This window comes from Synchiropus splendidus, chromosome 4, assembly GCF_027744825.2.
Source record: "Synchiropus splendidus isolate RoL2022-P1 chromosome 4, RoL_Sspl_1.0, whole genome shotgun sequence".
Classification (NCBI taxonomy): Eukaryota; Metazoa; Chordata; class Actinopteri; order Syngnathiformes; family Callionymidae; genus Synchiropus; species Synchiropus splendidus.
In genome coordinates this window covers 31,358,906-31,380,913 of record NC_071337.1, presented here as the reverse complement: position 1 = coordinate 31,380,913, position 22,008 = coordinate 31,358,906, and positions in this window count along the sequence as shown.

Below are 22,008 nucleotides of genomic sequence, written 5' to 3'. Positions count from 1 at the left end.
CACCCCGCGGAGAGCTTCCCGGGACGAGGTGAAGCTCTCCAGCCGGGAAGTGCGTGGCCAAAACACATGTTCACATGTCAAACTTTTGAGCTGTCTTGAGTGCGCAGTGTGAAAAGCCCCTTAGATAAAATGCCAAATGTAAAGTGATGGGCTGAGTTACGTGAGAGAGGTGGAAGAGTCTTGGGAGAAGCCGAGTTGGGGACTGGGACATTTGCTGACACAGGCTGGAGTCAGACACAGATTTTAAATCCCACGGCTGGTACTGAAACTTTTCTGATGTGGGATGGAAAGTTGTGGGGCCACCTGTTCTAAGTGCTAGCTTCGCCATGTTAATGCAAATTAGCTTGTTAATAAAATAAATAAATAAATGACAAATTGTACACAGTACACACACTTAAGTAACATTTAAAACTGATGTGTGTGACCTTTAATACACAAGATGGATGTGTGTCTGCTACCTTATTTTTCAACACTGGCCCCACTGGACCACACTGCTATACATTCATAGGGTGTCTTGTATGTCATTTTAAGAGCCATTAGTTATAAGATTAGATTAGATGGTCTTTATTAGTCGCACAGGGGGGGAATTCAACAGCTTCAATAACTGTTGTTGAAGCAGGCGACAACTGAGATTTGTTTAAATGGATCTCAATATGCTTATCTACACATGTCTGGCCACAGTCAGTCACAGCAAAATTGCAGTGTGCCACCAAAGCAAAAAAAGGCATGGTTGCTATATAGTAATATCGATGCCTCGTGTTAAATACTTGTGGTAATACATTATGTAAAACTCATTCAAATACTTTATTGACAACATAAAAATTTCAACTGTGATTCTCTCTGTTACAGTCTATGACATCATCTCCAAGGCCCAGGGGAATCCAGCATGCAGGTTGGATGAGAGAGGACCTGCGTGGTCTGTAGAATCCCCTGGTGTACCATATACACCCAGGAGACTGCCAACAGCCATAGGAGAGAATGTTGAGGTTCCTACGACACTGACACATACCACCGTTAGCGTGTTCATAACTTTACATGTGCACTATGAAAGCTCTTGCTTTCCATCGAAGATCTATCAAGCAGGTGTTTGGCTGAATATCTTAGTCCAGCTGCTTAAATGGACGTGTATCATGGAAGCTATGCGTCCTTCTGCCCAAACGTATGAAACACAATTCTAAAGAAAAATTTACCAGTGGAGTACATTGAGTGATTTGCAAGAAACTTTGGCCAACGGACTGCACTGTTGGAGCCACGCTCATGCTGTAGGTGGGCACCAAGTGGCGCACCAATTGGGAAAGTGGGAATAAAGGGCAGAAATTATAAGAAGTGTAATGAGAGGAGATTGAAATACTCCTCTCATTACACTTTCTCATTAATGCAGTCGTGAGGCGGGGGCAAGCCAGTTTCTTCTTACGCCGGTCCCAAGCTCGGATAAATACAGAGGGTTGTGCCAGGAAGGGCATCCGATGTAAAAACTTGCCAAACTAAAAGATGCCTATCAGACAAATGAGTCTCTACTGCCAGGGAGGAGGTCGAGAGGAAGGTCAAAGAGGAGATTTACGGAGGTGGTGAAGGAGGGCATGAAGTTCGCAGGTTTGACTGAAGAGGAAGCAGTGGACAGGGTGAGATGGAGGAAGATGTTCCGCTGAGGCCACCCCTGAATGGAAAAGCTGAAAGGTTACACTTTATCATCAAAGCTTGTTTTGGTAGTCAAAAGAATGAACATTTCTTGTGTTGACTGACAGCATGTCAAAAATGTTCACTGCAAATGTTATCAGCAGCAGCAAACAATTCTTCACGAAAGGTCAAGGGCTTCATGGCTTTTGCAATGTGATCAATCGCAGAGAATCAAGCTGTCAGTACGGATGCATGCATTAAAGGTGTGACCCTGAGTAATCGCCTCTTCCTTCATCCTTTGTGTATTTTTCTGATAAAAAAAACTCAATGCAGAGTAATGCAGAGTGCTTTATCTCTGGAACGTGAAGTAATTGTTCGGCATTCATGACTATAGTCATGAATGCCGAACAATCTGTCAGTCTGCCCCACTGGTTATGCGGCGTGGATCATCTGTTGCAAAGCGTCAATAGTTTAAGCAGGACTCTTGGTTGTTTCTTTCAGATGCAGCTTTCATTCTGCTTCATGGACGGGTCAGCTGACTTCTGTGAATAGAGACGTGAAAGTTCAAATCCACAGGTAGTTTGAGCGACGTCTTTGTTCCCAAGAATCTGCCTCAATTGCATGGACTACTCTAAATGCCTCATCTCAATAAGATGCTTGATGTTAACACGTCTTTCTGAATGAAGTGGCCCAATGGGGCTCATTCCAAATTAGATTTCTCGCGGTTCGAGAGGTGTGGTTTATGTTCGTTGTCGGGGCCCTTGTGCATACCTGATCTGAGCTGTCTGGGATAATTTTGTGTAGGAAGTAGTGCGGCACAACAGTCTCTTCTGCCTGTCTACGCTCAGTGATACTTGCTGCATTAGCACACAGATCTGAAAGGAATTTCCCCGACCAGTGCATTCATTTAGACTGCGTAAAAGGGGCCCATGTAACCATATGAAACCACGTTCCAGTAGGCCTCATGGCTTGCGTACAGTGAGCCTGCGTTCAGGTTGGTTACCTGTCCAGGTGCTGGTGACCAGTGGAGCAGAGTTCAGATAGACAGCACTTGAGCTCAGGTTGCTTGTAATGCAACATTGTAGTGGTTAAAACTCAGACCATAAAACGCATCTGAATCAAGCCTTACAAGACTAAGATCCTGGCTTACGTACATCTAAACGTTCACGTTCATGACACATTTTGGCTATTGATGTTGATGTTGTTTCTTGTATTGGATAAGATTAGTAAAACTGAATGGCTGAATATAGTCAGACATTTCCTCCGGACTCCAGCTAGTGCTCACTATAACAATTCCAAAAGGCCTGACTAAACTGCAATCATTTTCATGCTTTAGAAACAGAGCCCATCAAGTCCAGCCCGCTAAAGCCACCTGACTGTCTTCCTCTATAGCATCACCCCATCTGATCTCATCTGGACCTAGTCAAACTGAGTCCCGCTCCACTGCACACAGAGATCACCTCATAATAGGTTGGGCCATTCCAGAACACACAACGACAAAGGAGTCGATGTTCCATTTTGTGAGTCAGAAATCAATGAGAGCTGTGGCGTGAATTGTGAAGTACAGTGACACTGTTCTCCATTTGATGAACATTTTTGCACAAGAATGCATTTTTTTTAGAAAGCACACATTGTGGACTTACTGTGAAAGGTCCGAATGAAAATTAAATGTTCTCAACTCACAAAAAAACAACTTACATTTCAGCCGCATTATTGAGATAAGGTGCGGCGGAGGGTATAGACTGACCTCGTGTGGTGAGTTTTACTATTACAATTTTCAAGTGGCGCGTTTTTATTTATTTATTTATTTTAATTTTTGTTTTTTTTTCTGTCCTCTTGCGTCACTGCCAGCCTCGAGGAAGCTGGTTTGTGCCAACACCACCTCACCATGCAGTTCCTCGACAGAGTCTACTCCTGTGCACTCCACGTCCAGAATCTTGCCAACAACATGACTCTGCTGTTGGTGGCCATGGACACAGACAAGGGGATGTTCCAGAGGGCTGCAGGAGCTCCTGCAGCAGTTCCAGGCGACAGTGGCAGCGTTCCAGAAGATGGTGGCCCGCAACATCTGGCTGTCCAAGATGGGCCTTGGACCTGACAGACCCTCGCTGGGTCACAGACGACACACTGTTTGGTGCCAACGTCCCGGAGCTGCTTGAGAAGCTGAAGGTGAAGATGACGTCCACGCACTTCCAATCCAAGCAGCGGGCCTTGTCAACAAGACAGAGGGCGGAGCACATAGGACAGAAATCTGGGTTACCTTATGTAAGCACAGTTCTGTGAAGATGCGCATAGCCCTCTAACTGGCTGCCCAAGGCCTGTCTTCTGCAGCTGAGTTCCAAAAAGGGCTGAGCAGCGGATGACATGGGGGTTATAGGTAGTGGGCGGTGCCTATGTGGGCGGTGAGCCAACCAATCACAGTGTCAGGCCAAGGCCAGTGCCTCGATGTAGCCCTTAGATGTCTACTCACAAATTCATAGAACTTTAAAAGAAATTCAACTGCTTTAAACTGCATACTGGGGAGCTGTTACAGGTCTTACATTTGCACCAAGGAGAAAAGGACTCAAGCAGCCGAATGTAGTTCTGCCATGCGTGTGTGTGTGTGTGTGTGTGTGTGTGTGTGTGTGTGTGTGTGTGTGTGTGTGTGTGTGTGTGTGTGTGTGTGTGTGTGTGTGTACAGCGACAATTGAGCTAAAACGGAAAAAAAAAGAAATAGTCTGTGTGATAAACTTGCCAATTATTCACAAAAAATGAGTCCTCAGACTAAAACTTTTTGTTTCAGTGTCATAACACTTTGTTGTCACTGGTTTTTTTTCCCATCCTTCAGATGAACTAATATGAGTCCACCATCTTTATATTCATTTTCTAGGATTTCTTTTTTAATTCTAGAGGTCTTTCCATCCCAAGCAAAACAGACGCAGGTCTTTAATTCAGCTCCGAAGTAACTCAAGCCAGTTCTGTCACGCAACTCACATACGTCATCCAGTGCGCAACAAATCGACAAGAGGCACCAAACCCGAGCATCCATCGCCACCCCCTGTGCAGATTTGTAAGAAAACAAAATGTTTGAACAAACTTGAAATCTCAACAGTTACACTGCCACCAAAATTATGTGACCTCATTACTGAAAATAATAACTCAGGTAACATGAAAAAATATTAAATTTACTACTCAACTTGTTTTCAACTTGGACCACTGGCTTCTGGACTGGATGCTCAAGAATAGATGGTTTTGTCAAGTGTTCACCTTTCCAGCACAGTAAGTTTGTAACCTTCCATTCATTTCAAGTGACATTGTCCTCCTAGGTGATCACCTCCTACTTGAATGTACCTTCGGGTGAAAGCCATGTACCCCCCCACCATGGAGGGGTACAGACATTTTCATAGTGAGGAAATGACAAGGCGTCAGTGGCTCCAAGCCTTTTGGGTCAGTGAGTGTATTCTGTTGTGAGAGGGCAAAAAATGTCCTTAGTGAGGTCTTCTGTTGGTTTGTGTCAGGACAGAACTCATTGCACTCCTCACTGTGGGTATCTGGCGTTCCCACACACCTCCCATGCAACCCAGTCTCACTGAAAAACGTACAATAACCCCAGTGGACAAACGTCGTTATTGTACGTTTTTCAGACTGGGTTGTCCCATGTCACTCGCTCCAGGAAAGTCAAGAAGTCACACTGTTTTCTTGCAATCCTTTCCTAACCTTAAACATGGTTTCCTTCCATCATGTTTCATATAAAAAGGACCAAAAAAACTGTCAAGCCTAATATAAGACAAAGGGGCCGAGGTATCTACTCGGCAAGGTCCGCCATACTTTGCTCTTTGAGTCGTCCACGCACCTTTCTGCAAGTGAGTTTTTTTATGTGTTTGGCTACCGTCTTGCTGCTACGAATGATCCAATATTTGCTGGCCCTGATCTCACCCAGTGTTTAACCATGATCCTGGTGTTGAGTTCTCTTGTGACAGTCATCCAGTATCAGACGTGTGAGAATACCTTCCCAAGGTAAGATCACTGCATGCTTGAGCTAAAGAATGCAGAAGATTTTCTTAACTGCCCTTCGACCATCGTCTTTGAATGGTGTTGTTGCTGCTTTTCTTCTCTCCTCCAGACTAATTGGCCCCCGATGGGTTCTCTTAGCCAGTCTTTTAATTCCAACAATAGTACAGAGAGCTGTATTCCAGTGGGAGAATCTTGATAACTGCTCAAGGAAGTTTTCACTCTCTCCGGCAACAGTTTTCATGACTTTGACCTCTGGGTCACCCAACAGGAAGCTTTGGTGGTCTTTGTTTTGCTTCTATCTCTTGTTGCCAGAGAAACCTGGGACCTGTGAGCCAGTTTGATTCACACAAGTTTGCCACCTTGAGACGCCTGGATGCATGGTCTGCTGGATTTTGATTTGTTTCAATGTAGAACCATTTGTTTGGGTGTGTAGTGTCTCAAATTCTCTGGACTCAACAGATTAATTTATTAAGTAGCATATTATCACCGTCTCTGATGAAAATATTGTTAAATATCAGTGGACCAATTATTTGTTTCAGTGTCTCACATTCACACCTTTTTTCTAAACGCACTTCTCCCTACGCTTCCGACATTTCTTTATAAAATTCTGTAGCTTGTCGTAACATTGTTCTAACATCGTTCAAGCTTTCAATATAGTTAATCAATCAATCAGTTAATCAATCTCTATTCTTATCGGGTTTTTTTCCCATCCTTCAGATGAACTAATATGAGTCCACCATCCTTATATTCATTTTCTAGGATTTCCTTTTTAATTCTAGAGGTCTTTCCATCCCAAACAAAATCTCTCACCAACGTCTATCTCTTTTAGAAATATTTCCCCCATTCCCCCCACTCTTAAAAAATAGACAATTTTACTCATGACCGAAAAGTAGCGCAATTTTCCCTTCATTTTCCTGGTTTTCCATACATCTAACTTTCTCTTTATACCATTCATGAGTTCTTCACATTGTAATTTTCTCACCATTCGTCTTTGTTTCCAAATATATATTCCTAAAATCTTCATAAAATCATTTTTTTTCTTTCAAACACAAGCCTTAAAATGCCTTATTTTTCCCATGCCCATTATTTCCAACTTTGTCACTACACTGTTTTAATTTTTCATGAGAAATGTAGTGTTATCTGCATATAAATATAGTGCATTTTAACTTCCACTTCTTCTATTTTACCTTCTATTTTATGATTCTTTTTCATTGCAACTGCTAAGGACTCGGTTGTCAATTGGCAATAAAGATGATGCTGATCTAGGTTACCTACTGTAACCATTGTTCTCTGAAGTGTGTGAAGCCCTGTAGTGAGGCTTCGCTATTGGATAACCCCAAGAGCAAAGCGAGGGGAGAAATGGAAAGGGGAATTCTGGTCTCATCTTCGCTGACCCAGCTAGGAAGACCCTGATCATTGAAGCAGCTCTTCATCTGTGCAAAAAGCACAGAACTATAAAAAGGACAGGGGCTCAGGAACGAAGAAAGAAGAAATAATGACTGAGTTCTCTGCAAACCAATTATTAAAAATGACGCCAGATGTTGGTCCACCCAAGTTTACACTTTGACAGCTAAGCTGATGAAGCCGAGTGGATGTGACGCCACCCTGGCGACTGTGGTGCTGTTGGATCTGACCAGTACGTGGACTCGACATAGAGAAGGTGTGAAGTGGAGTAGAGCTCTGTAGATTGCTGTCAACTCCAGCAGTTTGATGTGAGGGGGAAGATCTCACATGTTGAGCAGGCCCAGCCGGACCACTGCATGGGCCACTGCCATGTGATCCAGGAGAGACATCATGGTGTGAGCAGGGACCCCCGTTAGGCGTTCAAAATAGACAATGTCTGCTGTGTGATGGGGAGAACGTGGGCAGGGGGAAGGCAGGCCTGACCAGAGACTGAGTCCAGCATGCAGCCCAGGAATCTTGTGCTCTGACTGTGTGCTCTTCAGGAGGTTTACTCTCAACCCCAACAGTGCGATATGCTCCAACACCAAGCTGGTGTGGGCTCGTGACTCCTGTTCGGACCTGGCTAAGATTCACCAGTCTTCCAGGTACGTCAGAATCCACAAACCCTGTCTTCTAAGTGGTTCGAGCCTCCTCATACTTGACAAAGGTGCGAGACGCTAGAGCAGATGTGGGCAGGTTGAGAGGGGCCTGGCGAAAAGAGGGTAAGAGAATATTTAAAATAAAAATCAAGCGATGACATCATGTGTGATCAGGAAATTACACTTTAGAAATGCACAGAAAATGTCGGTTTGTTGTGTTTTATTTAGTTGAAACCACATTCCATTTAAAGATTATTTATGTTTCTCATACATTTCAAAATCTACTTTCAATACCGATGTATTTTAAGGGACAAGAAATACTCCTAAAATAGCCAACAGAAAAGACAAAAAGAAAAATAGTCAAATGAGAAAGTTATGGTTCAGTTGCATAATGAACAAAAAACAATGCACAAGACAAAAATGTCAGAGACAATGACAGTTTTATAGTTTTACTCTGACTCCAGGAGGGCCACATAAATATAGTCAAAGGGACGCATTTGCGATCGGGCCTCACTTTGCCCAGGTCTGATTGTAGATGTGTGTACTGAATAACCTGACCCTCTAGAAACTTCCTGTCCCACTGGCTCTTCAGGAACAGACTCACTTTCGTCAGCAGAGCTGTGATCAGAGGAGGTAGGGTCCTCAAACCCTGTGATAGTTGGGGCCAGAAGCAACCCTCAGGCTGCGGTATACCTTGATCTGACTCTGCAGTTCTCCTAACATGGAGACCCGAGGGACTGGTCCTGCTTCCCTCTGAGAAGTCTGGCGAGCTGATGAGAACAGAAGCACAGTGAGACATTGCATCAGACATTGCACGAAGGAACTGAGTAACAGAACATGCAGTGCCTATTGTGTGATCATCAGAGGAGGCTACTTTCGTGTTCCTGTGGAAAGTGGCGAGTCTGAAATACGACAAGTTAATGGCAAAATTGAAACTTGCTCCTGACTTCCGGCTGGAACTGGGATCTGTTGACAGACGGGAAAGAGTTATTTGACTTCTGTGTGCCTTATTGCGCCTTAACCTCCAAAATCTCTGGTGGAGTGAGAAAGGTTCTGTGATGGATGAGCCTGTCCACAGAGCCCATGAAGAGCACCATGTGGTTTGCTAGCACAAGGAGCTGGTTACCGCCTGCATAGACACCATTCCACTGCACGATGGTGGCTCTATCAGGGCCAGGTACAGACTTACTCTCCCCGCCAAACCTCACAAGAGGGCGTAGCACACCAAATTATCTTTTTCTCTATCCCAATGAGTTTCTTGAAAACATATGTCTGCTTTAGTTATTCTTATTAATTTCTCCAATTTCCTTTGAATCCTAACTCCTTTAATATTAAAAGAACCAACAATTGAAACCACATTGAACAAAAGGAAACAACATGAAAAAGAATCATAATTTTCTAACTTAAATTTCTCATTTCTGTTTCCCTCCTCTCCTAGCCACATTCCAAGTAATTTTCCTTTCTCTTTTTCTTTCCTGTCTTTCACTTATAATCTTTCCTTCCCACCCGTCAAATCATCCACCGCTGATAAACTGTCCTTTTTTTTTCTTCTGATCACTGCCCTCTTCATCCCGTTATTTGGTTCCATTTTGTTCCGTCTTCCTAATTGCAGGGAGTTCAAATACTTATTTTTCTCACTGTGTATTTTTTAGTCTTTAATTTTCTGTTTTCCATCTTCATCTTACTATCCAATCATATTTGTACCATTCATTCATTTTTTCTGTCCTTCACATTTAAAGACGGGTTGTTGTGATGGCTCCACTCCCTTTTCCTCCAATCAAATGTAATAAAAAGCATCCAACCTTGGCGTCCTTTGTTTCTTCGGTTTGAGCTCTTAGAACAAACGTTCTCTCCTGTCCCGCAGAGTGGTGGTGCCCTTCTGTCAACTCCTTTAAGTTTCAGCTTTGCAACCATACTGCCCCGGTTTCCCGTTTTCTGCTCAGGAAGTCTTGGGAATAACACCGTCAGATCGCTAGTCGACATAGTTTACGGATGGAACTATGATGGTATCAGACCGTCTTCGAACTTTGGACCCCAGTGGACACTCAGCTAAGAGCATCGATGGGGCGCCGAGAGGCAGGGGCTGGGACAAGCGGTGGCACATCTCACAGTGGACCGTCAGCTCCATCCAACTATGAGCTTTTTAACAGCAGCAACTTTATGATATGCTATTGGAGCTGGAATTAACAAGTACCTATTTACATATAGTCATCTTTATTTGTCCAATTACTTTTGAGACCCCAAAATGAAGAGTGTCGAAATGTAGTTGTTTCATTTCAAATCCAATGTGTTGGCCTGCAGAGCCCCATAATTCTGTAATGGCTATTCTACTGCATCCAATAATTGATCTTGACACTGTACTGTCTTAAATGTAAAATGTAAAACATTGTTCTAAAACCAGAAGGAGAATGTCCGATATGATATGGAGATCTGGTTTCCAATCTCTACTTTTCATACAGAGGACTGCGATACACCATTGGTGTTAACTTATATGCTTTGAGATCTCTGAACATAAAACTGGAAGTTCACATTTGTTCACTAGCCGCTGCTGGTTAAGGGCAGAAACCACTGGAGCTGCAACAACAGCAGACAAAAATGAAAAAAATGAAACGGGTGTCAGGTTTGCTCATGTCCAATAAGCAGGTGTGACTGTTGATCTCACTGTTGACATTAGCAGCTTATCTCCTGCATCATCCTAATGTTGCCACCACAAACAGAGACTGGAGACTGTAGACATATTCATGAATAGATAATGTGGTTGTAAGTGCTTTTTCTTTCTTTGGAGTCATTTGAATGGTTTACAAATTTATTGTATATATATATATATATATATATATATATATATATATATATATATATATATATATATATATATATATATATATATATATATATATATATAGTGATGGTCAAAAGTTTACATACACTTGTAAAGAAGATAATGTCATGGCAGTCTTGAGTTTCCAGTTATTGATTTTTCTCTGATATAGTGATAGGAACAGATCCTTCTTTGTCACAAAAAACATTCATGAAGTTTGGTTCTTTTATGATTTTATTATGGGTAAACTGAAAGTGCGACCAAATCTGCTGGGTCAAAAATGTACATACAGCAACATGAATGAGCAATTTTGGAGACTTTGTGTCAATGTTGTGTCAATGACATGAGCTTCATAGCATGGCCTCTTAACTTCTTGTGAGTGATCATGAGTGGCTACAGCTGATGACTTCTCTGAGGCCATTTAAAAAGAGCTCATTGGATAAAAACACCCGCAAACGCTACAATGGGAAAGTCAAAGGAGCTCAGCACAGATCTGAAAAAGACAATCATTGACTTGAACAAGTCAGGAAAGTCACTTGGAGCCATTTCAAAGTAGCTACAGGTTCCAACAGTGCAAACAATTGTTCATAAGTATAAAGTGCATGGCACTGTTTTGTCACTGCCACGATCAGGAAAAAAACGCAAGCTGTCACCTGCTGCTGAGAGAAAACTGGACAGGAGGGTGTAGAGTCAACCCAGGAGCACCAAAAAGCAGATCTGCTGGGACACAGGTGTCAGTGTCCACAGTCAAGCGTGTTGCCTCGCCATGGACTGAGAGGCTGCCGTGCAAGAAGGAAGCCCTTGCTCCAAAAGCGGCACCTTAAGGCTCGACTAAAGTTTGCTGCTGATCACATGGACAAAGATAAGACCTTCTGGAGGAACGTTGTGTGGTCAGATGACACAAAAATTGAGCTGTTTGGCCATAATGCTCAGCAATATGTTTGGAGGAGAAAAGGTGAGGCCTATAACCCCAAGAACACCATGCCTACCATCAAGCACGGTGGTGGTAGTATTATGCTGTGGGCCTGTTTTGCTGCCAATGGAACTGGTGCTTTACAGAGAGTCAATGGGACAATGAAGAAGGAGGATTACCTTCAAGTTCTTCAAGAAAACCAAAGGTCATCAGGCCGAAGGTTGGGACTTGGGCGCAGTTGGATGTTCCAACAGGACAATGACCCCAAACACACATCACAAGTGGTAATGCAATGGCAAAATCAGGCTAGAATGAAGGTTTTAGAATGGCCTTCTCAAAGTCCTGACTTAAACCCCAATGAAAACATGTGGACAATGCTGAAGAAACAAGTCCATGTCAGAAAGCCAACCAATTTAACTGAACTGCACCAATTCTGTCAAGAAGGGTGGTCAAAGATTCAACCAGAAACTTGCCAGAAGCTTGTGGGTGGCTACCAAAAGTGCCTAACTGAAGTAAAAATGGCCAAGGGACATGTAACCAAATATTAGCATTGCTATATGTATATTTTTGACCCAGTTGATTTGGTCACATTTTCAGTTTACCCATAATAAAGTCATAAAAGAATCAAACTTCATGAATGTTTTTTGTGACTAAGTATCTGTTCCAAACACACATATATATATATATATATATATATATATATATATATATATATATATATATATATATATATATATATATATATATATATATATATATATATATATATATATATATATATGTGTGTGTGTCTGTGTGTGTGTGTGTAACTGTTAAATGTTTTACTATTTTTCTAAGTTACTGTGTTTTGCATACTATAGAACATAGTATACTATGTATACAATGTTCTATTATTATTATAAATGGCAGCGAGAAATTAAGAGACGTACATAGTTGCCCATACTATTGCTATTATTAGACATAAATGGGTGAAATGACCGGGCACAAGCAGACTCGACTACATTCGAGGGCTGAAGTACTTCCCTTCAGTTTGTCGGAGTAGGCGGGGCTTCGTTTCCATGACAATGACGTCAATGTTGGTGTCGAGTAACCAAAGGTCAAAATAAAGACAAGTGAATGAAAATGGAAGGAAACTTCGCATGCTTCGCAGCCGTACGCGGTGCACAGACACCTCGACCCCACGTCCGAGTGACCTGAGTAAAGGGAGGACGCTGACACAGTGGAGGAGAGCCTTTGTGGCTTTGTCTGCTGGTGAGTGAACGTCAGACAGCAGGAAGGTTAGGGTCACCGACGAGCTAACGGAAGCTAGCTCTGTCATGGAGTTAGCGGTAGCTCCGGTCGTCGGCTAACTAGAGCTTCTGCCGTTATCTGTTGAGCAGAGGCAAAGTTTGTCACAGCTGTGAGCTAGCCGTGCTTGGTTCTGCATATGTGTTCGGCGGCGCTCTCAACTTTTATTTGTTCGACTTGGCATGTGTGGCGCTGTCGTCACGCAGAACACCGTTATTAGCGGTGTATTCGCACAGCTGGCTCGCTGGTTTGAAGTCACACACCACCGCTGTGTCCCCAAACCATGTGACCTCTGTGGCTAATAAACACGACTGAGCTAGCTGCAGCGGCGACCAGACAACGCCAACAAAGTTGGACCTCGCCGTCTATGGAATGTGTTTCAGTTTTAAGTTGATGTTGGCCAAATTGTGAGTATCGTGGTCGTCTTCAAGGTCCAACATTAGCATCCACATAAGGTCACATTGACTTTGTTTTTCTCTCTTTAGGTTTGAGTCTGCAGCTGATGTCGTCAGCTCCACCTGACTATGTCAAAGAACTGAGGATAGAACCTTGCAGCGTTTGATCACGCTTGGTCCTGAGTGGACTGAAAATCATCTGAGGTGAAGGTCATCAGCATCTTCTTGTCAGCTGCTTCCTGTGGTGTTTAGTCTGTCTGCGCGGGTCATTTTCAGTGCCAGTGGTGATTTGAAGTGGTTTGAGGCTGTAAACATCCCCGACTGGAAGCTTTAGTGCCAGCCAAGCTTTCAGTCTGATGTTTGCTGCTTCCAGCTATGTCCAGCTCCATTCAAAACACAATCCTGTTGCAATGTAACATCAGAAGCAAGTTATTGTACTTTTCTAGCGTGCTTCCTCTCCCAGTGGTTCAGACTCCGCTCATGTAAACATCCTACACTCAGCTGAAATCAGTCACAGTCGAGGCTGGGAGAAGGTTGTTTACTTGAGCTGGCCTGAGGTGACGTCGCATGGACACGACTGAGCGTTCTGAGCGTGTCTTGCCAAGGTCATTACAACTTCACATCATCATTTTATCATTTTATATTCTATGATGTTGTTAATCAATGTTTAAATGGCATTAAAAAACTGAATATGAGGACAAACCTTTTTTCTATACAGATCACTTGTTGTCGTATTCTTCATCCAAAACACTGAAGTCTATCCCAAGAACTTAATCTAAAATTGTTTCCCATCCTCTACCTCAAGTGCCATTGTCAACTCTAGAACTTACAATTAATATCTATTTTTTTCTATTTATTTTTTCAATTACCCAAGATAATGTACCTGATTTTAATATTCTACTGTGTTATTGTTTTAAGCTCCCTTGTATATACATTTTTTGACATATCTTGTAACTACTTCTTTGTATATACATGTTAAATCGCTGGACAGTACTGGTAAATGTTTTTGTATGAGCTGTTGTATTCTAGACTCGTTTGTAAATGTTTTGGGAATAAATAGAGGAAAAAGCATTTGCATCCTTTCAGCTTTTCTTTATTTAACCAACCATTTGTTTTAACCCTGAGCTAAATGAATGTTTAAGTAGACAGACCTGTTTTTATTTTCCAAAACACATTATGTCTTGTTTTCTCTTGACTGTATCAAGTTATTTTCAGTATATTTAGTTCATCCCTCAAGTGGAAGTTCATGTCTGATGCCTCACATTTAGCACACAAAATTCTCTTACTGTGCTCAATGTATTGAAATGCATGAGTCACCCTTTCTAGTGAGTAGAATAGCATTACTCCATTGTTACACAATGAGAACATCGGAGCAGTAATAGAGTTCAGACTGAACCATGGTAAAAATAAGAAACAAAGCAAAACTAAAGTTGTGTGACAGAGATGTGATGATTCTTACTTTGATGCAAACGATCATGTATGACTAAAACAAAGTCACCAGGGTTTAAAGGTTTTATCGATCTGATCTAGACTTTCTCTGAGGAAGCCAGTTATGAGTTGTAACTGAAACCATAGAATGCTTCCACACAGGCCTGTTCTTCAAATTTGACACAAAGATCAGAGGTACTGAATTGAACTTCATGATCTCATCTTTGGAATGATTTTATTTGTTTTATTTTATTCATTTATGTTTTTGTTTTTACTTGTTTTCCCACCTTCATTTTTCACCTTCATTCCTTGGTTAATTTTTTTTTATTTTTTTTTATATGTTCTGAAAAAATGTATCCGAATTCATTCGCAGTCCCTGACCTTCGTTCTCAACTGCACGATTGGTCTTCCGCCAGTAGATGTCAGCATTTAACTTTTTTTAACTTCGCACATACAGTATGACTGAAAGGTGAAAATGGTCAAATGAAATGGGCTTTATTAACTTCTTCTTTCCAGCACTAAGAAATACTGGTCTTGTTTTTTGACATTTTTTGACACAATTAAAAAGGACCAACCTAGTCTGAAATCTCAGCAGGCTTTAAGAGGTGAGTCTGCAATGGATCAGATCCAGCGATGCAATGTGTCATACAAGTTATTTCAGCATTTCATTTCATGTGTCACATGAGAAGAGGAGGGTTTTTGTTTCTGGAGACAGAGAGGAGCTAAAGGAGGCACAGAGACGGCTGAAGCCGAACATTCAAGTGTACAGGTTGTTGTTGTTGTATGCTGTTGTTGTTGTTGTGTGTCTTACATGTTTTTAGTGTCTATAATGTTGCTGTTACTTCAGTGACACATTGAATTTCCCCACTGTGGGACAAAAAAAAGGAAATTTAATCGAATCTAAACCTTGCTGCCTTGCTCATGGGTGTACATTTGTTTGGTGAGTTACTGCATTCCATAGACGCTTCAGTAGCATCATGAGCACCCCCTCCGCATATCTTTGTTTAAAGATGACACATAAGCAGGATGATGCACATCACCTTGTTTCTACTGACAGGGATGGGGACCTTTGGCTGCGAGAAGGGTTAACTTACAAGTTTTACAAAGCAGCTACATGTTTCTGCTCTGACCAATGCAACCCTGAGTGTGAACCTCACTCTGGTGTAATGGGAGTGAGGATGTTGAATGTTGACGCACAGGCGTTTCAATGGAGGAAAAAGGATTTTCTTCCTGTGTAGTGCTGCAGGCAGGAGGAGTATTGGAAAGTGTGAGACATGGGGATGTGGGATTTCTTGACTTCAATAGAGAGAGTTGTCTTTTATGAATATTGATTGAAGAACCTTTGCAAAGAGAGTGACAGTACATGTTCACAGTATGAAGTTGACGCTCTCACTGAGGGCTTCTCAGCGAGCATACACTTTAATCACAGGACAGGAAGGCTACACAAGCAACAACAAGCAAGAATGTAGCAATAGTCTGCACTCCGAGTTCTGCAAACAATGAGGACTGGTACAGCCAAAAACACTGAGGCAGCATCCACCCGTAACTTTCCATTAGTCTGAACAATGTCAGTAACTTTCTAATAATCTGAACAGTAACAATAAGAGCGCCACCCTATGGCTTACCTAACCCCAACCGTCGCCCACAGCAGCAGGATATCCCACGGACGGCGAAACATATGCTTCAATTGAAAACCTAATGCGTCAGTATAGAATGCAAAAGTCCTCTTTCCAGACGTCAATATATTACGCCATGCGAGTGCAGATGGCTTGACCAATGTGATTCCTTCAAATCATGGTCTCATGGCAATTGGTTCATCCTGTTACTAACATTTAATCTGTTGCATTGTGCACGTGGGCATGAAAAACGCTGTTTTTTCATTCCGAGGAGAACGGAAAAGTATAAATGGGGCTCCAATTGCGGCTCATCTCGTTCCTGCAAGAACGGAAAAAAAGTAATGTTGCTCGAATTGCGGCGCATTCACGTGCTCATTCACATGCATCGTACTGCTGCAATTTATCTGTGCCTCGCCAACCTCTGATATAACATTGCAGTCGCACAAGTTACTAATTTCACCACCTGGGTCTTTATTCACTGCTCTCCGCTCTCCAATGGATCAGCAACAACACTGGAAACTAACTTCGCGTTTTGTGCGCGGATGTTTCCTCACCACTTCAGAGAGGAAAACGAGTGCAGACTCATAACATGTTCATGGTTTTTATTGGTTTAAATTCATCTGAAACAGTTAGTGAATGCGGCACATTTTCATGGAAAAAAGTGAAACAATTTTTAACAGGCGCTGTCAAGGGCTACTAAGGTGCAACGCTCCACCTTAAGGACCACAGGCACTCACAACAGTTGTGATTACCTGGACAAGTGGACGTACTTCTGACCAGGACAGTTAATATGAATTATTTTAGTGCTCTAGTAGGATTGTCAGGCTTTGTATTTGTGTCATGTGCCAATGATGAGGACAAAGTGAGGACATTCTGCCCTGTCCTCATTTCTTCAACCTTCATTCTGAAGGAAAATGACTTAAACAGAACTAGGTTATTATAACAACGATTTTAACAAGATTAAGGTTAGCCATTTGTTTTGGATGGTTGGATGTGAACGCAGTATGTCGTTGACGGACGTTAACATAGAAAGACTAACGTGTATTTGTGAGTGTGTTAATACATGGTCTGGCTGAAGCACTTTTCTATAACTGATGCAAACTTTGTGTGCAGTAAAGGAGAGGCCTTCCAAGACTACCTCGGGACATGCGTTGAACATTGTTGAAAAAAACAAATCGCAGAAGTGCAGACATGAGTGACGGTGAGGTGGAAGATGTTCATGTATTCCTGAATTTTTGCTAAAAGGTGAGGTCACCGTTGGTGAGCAGCGGTATGGTTTCATGACAGAGCACCACAGATCAGAATCAATCAGAATCAGAAAACTGTATTCATCCCAAGGGAAATTGTGTTCGTAACATGCTCTGTACACAACATATCACAATAAATTAAAAAGAAATAATATTATTAAGTGCAAAAAAAGCGATACAAAAGAGCTTAAAAAACGGTGTGCAACAAAATGCAGTTCAAGAACAGAAAAACGTGCCAAAGAACCCTTTCCTTTTATTTTTTTCAGAGATTAATTGTACTTTTTTATTGCCACAGGAAGAAAGATGGGTAGTCTCAGTCTATTGGTCCACGTGCTTTTGTATTGGACCAGCAGCTGATGGAGGGGGTGGGTGATGTTGTCCAGGATGCACCTTAGTTCCAGGAGCATCCTTCTCTCCATGACCGTCTCTACGGAGTCCAGTTTCACCCCCACCACATGACCAGCTTTGCAGATGAATTTGTTGAGTCTGCTAGTGTCTGCCGCTGTTAATCTGCAGCCCCAGCAAACCACAGTGAACAGAATTGCACTGGACACCACCGACTTCACAAAACATCCTCAGCATTGCCCCGCAGACGTCGACGGACCTGAGCCTCCTCAAGAAGAAGAGACGACTCTGAGTTTTTTTGTAAAGGGCCTCAGTGTTCCGAGCCCAGTCCAGTTTATTGTCTTTGTGGACCCCAAGATATTTATAGTCCTCGATCATATCCACATTGACCCCCCGGATAGAAACAGGGGTCACAGGAGACTTGGTTCTCAGTAGGTCCACCATCAGGACTTTGGCACATTGAGCTGCAGATGGTTCAGCTCACACCAAGTAACAAAGTCCGTACATCCAACTATGGCAGAGTTGTCAGAGAACTTCTCAAGGTGGCAAGTTGAAGTCCGTAGTGTAAATGGTGAAGCGGAATGGAGATGTGGTGTTTACACGCTGGATGTTTATATCAAGGTACAGAGAAGGTCAGGAGTTACACTGGTCTTTGTAGTTCAAGAGGAAGCTTCCCACAGTTCCTAGAGAGGAAGTGTGGTTAATAGAAGAAGCATGCGAGGGCCACTATGAGCTATGCAGCAGGAGTTAGGGAAGGCTTCAAGTGGAGCCTAAGATTACACCAGGAATGGCGTAGTGAGAGGAGATGCTGTAGAAGTATGAGCTGGACAGGAGAGGAAATCTTATTATCTTATCTTAATGTCCTCACTTGGCAAATAGGTCCTCAGTATTGGTAAAAAGAACTGGGCGCTTAACTGGCACTAAGTTAATATGAATTAGCCCATGACAGCGCCTGTATAAAACTGAGTTGAGCGTGCTTGCGTGTGTGCGCATGCATACAAAGTTTCGTTTATTTTCGCGAAAATGTGGTGCATTCACTAAACTGTTTCAGATGAATTCAAACCAATAAAAACCATGTACAAGTTATGAGTCCGCACTGGTTTTCCTCTGTGAAGTGGTAAGGAAACATCCACGCACAAAATGCAAGTTTATTTCCAGTCTGATCCATTGGAGAGCGGAGAGCACTCAGGAACCTGTGAATAAAGAACAACAATCAAACCCAGGTGGTGAAATTTGTAACTCGTGTGGCAGTAATGTTGTAACAGGGGTCGGAGAGGCACAAATAATTTGCAGCAGCACAATGTAATAGCATGTGAATGCACCATAATTGGAGCGCCATTCTTTTTTTCTTTTTTTGTTCTCCTCGGAACGGAAAAAAGGCATTTTTCGTGACCGCATGCACGATGCAATAGATTAAATGTTCATGACTGCATGAACATTTAATCTATTGCCTTGAGACTGGGTTGGTATTTCCTTCAGAGTTTTCATGCGGTAGGTTCCTAAGGTTGGCTGCAGCATTCCATAGAGCTCCGATCATATTTTTAAAAGACTTTAATCCATATGATTGCTCCGCTTTCAAAATATCTCATGCATGTTAAGATGGACATGAAGAGAATAGGTGTGACTAGGGAAGAAGAGGACGATAGCTTATGGCAGAGGACACAGACTAGCTGTGGCATCCACTGGCGGCGTACGTTTGAAGACAAAGAAGATCAAGAGAAAAAGGGAATTTCAGTTTGAATGTGTCAGAGAGCGCACTATGGCTGTTTAATGACACTATAGATTAATAAAAAAAAAGCTTTTTGTTCCTTTCTTTCTTTGTTTTGTTTAATGCCCAGGAGTAGAATCACTGAAAGCAGTTTCGTAAGCCACTTTTGGCTCCTGGCCCATCAGTTGAGAGCCAATGCTCAACAGTATCTTAGACTCCTCTCTGACAGTGCTCTCAGATCATCATCACAGATGGTTTCTGTGTTTCTGTGTTATTCAGAAATCATGACACAGGCCTGAAATTGAGGAAGCTGTCTTGAATCAAATCCTGCGGTAAAGAGAGAGGGTAAAGAGAGAGGTAGTGTGACCAACCGTGCTGCAGAATTGCCGTGTGTAGCCAGGCAAAACAGTTATCTTACTTGTCCAACAGGTTTCACCACTTCACACCCCCCATTTTAATGAACCTTTTAGGTGTTGGAGACTCACTGAACAAGCAGGGCAAATAATTCTCGAGGTTTTGTCAAGAGTCTGAACCTACTCTGTTGCAGTATTGTTCTTACATTTTTCTCAGTAGAACACGGAGGGTTTAGGGTTGTTTTTTTTTTTTACTTTATATTCATTTAAATTGAATCATTTTATCGAGTTCCCCTTTTTAGTGACACAAATATTTCAAGAATCACCAAGGAAAATTCAGAAAATTCCATTTATTTCACCACAAGAAATATAAAACATAACGTTCTTAGTCTTATATTTTAAAAATGGATTCATAATTTTTAAATCTACTTTTTAAACCAAGTAAATGTGAGCACCTTTTAAAGCTGCCGATGGCCCAGTTTGAACATTAGTTGCAATAAAAATGTAGTGTGGGTTGTTTGCCCACAATTTCATTTCAACACACGGATGCAATAAAGAAGCAAGTGCACATTCACTGTCCTTCACTTCACTGTTTTTGCCATGAATGAGGAAGCGATACATGATGGTCTTCCTGGAATGGTGTGTTCCTGGCTGCATGCTACTTGCAAAACTACTATGCTGTGGTAGTTTTTTAATGATCTGCATTCTTTCTTCATGACCTGTCTAACTGCCTAATTCTTGTTTGCTTGTCCAAGGAGCCAGAGAACAACAGCACTAACAGGAAGAAGAGAATATGAAGCCTCTGCTTTCAACGTAATACAAACTTGTGAAGATTTGAATGGGATTCTGAGTAAGCCTCATCAGAAACCGCTGCAGCATGGAAGGCAGCTTTATGCAATTAGTCCGACATATTCATGTAGTCACAGCAAATACAGTGGTACCTACATATACAAGTATAATTGTGAAAGTGGATCATGAAGCAAACTAAACTGGAGCAGTGGTGGCTTGGGCAGTGGCAAGTTTACCGCCACTAAACCTCATGCTTTCATTTCATGCATTTTCATTAGTGAGTTTGCCCTGAGTGTTTTCTATTTGGATAAAGGTTCCACTATAGATTGATACACACTTGGGTGGACATTCACTGTCTGGCTTTCACATCCAGGCTCCAGTAAAGGATCTTCCCCTCTCCTGAAATGTAACAAACTGAAGCTCCGGTCAACAGAAGCCTCAAGATAAATAATCCATGTCCTTTTTGCAATGAGCAATGAAAAACAGCTACAAGAGAAGAGAGCCTGTTGATGTGCACTGGGCCAAAAAGAAGCAGAACTGTCAAACACTTTTTTGGCAAATGGAACAACTGGTTTGCTAAATTTCACATAAAGAGAGCGGAAGTAACCATTGCGCTGGACAGGAGGGTCCGATCGATAGTCGAACCTCGGATTCAAGAGGAACAATGCGGGTTCCACCCTGGCCGTGGAACTACGGACCAACTCTTTACTCTTGCGACTGTTCTCGAGGGTTCCTGGGAGTATGACTAACACGTCTACATGTGCTTTGTAGACTTGGAGAAGGCGTATGACCGGGTGCCCAGGGATCAGTTGTGGGAGGTGCTTCGGGAGGATGGGGTGAGTGGTTCTCTACTGAGGGCTGTTCAGTCCCTGTATTCCTGGGGCGGGAGTTGTGTTCGTATACTTGGATGCAAGTCCGATGTATTCCCAGTGAGGGTTGGTCTTCGCCAGGGTTGTGCTTTGTCCCCAATCCTGTTCTTGGTCTACATGGACAGGATTTCGAGGCGCAGCTCTGGTGAGGAGGGTTTGCGGTTTGGTGGCCTGAAGATCCAGTCTCTACTCTTTGCAGATGATTTGGTTCTGATGGCTTCATCATCGCGTGACCTACAGCTCACGCTGGATCGGTTTGCGTCTGAGTGTGAAGCGGCTGGTATGAGGATCAGCACCTCTAAGTCCGAGACCATGGTTCTCAATCGGAAACGGATGGGTTGCTCTCTCAGGGTAGGGACTGAGATCTTGCCTCAAGTGGAGAAGTTTAAGTATCTCGGGGTGTTGTTCTCATGTGAGGGGATTAGGGATTTGGAGATTGGTCGGCGAATTGGGGCAGCAGGGGCGGTATTGCAATCCCTTTGCTGCACTGTTGTCCATAAGAGAGAGCTGAGCCAGAAGGCAAAGCTCTCTATATACCGATCAATCTTCGTCCCGACCCTCACCTACGGTCATGAGCTTTGGGTCATG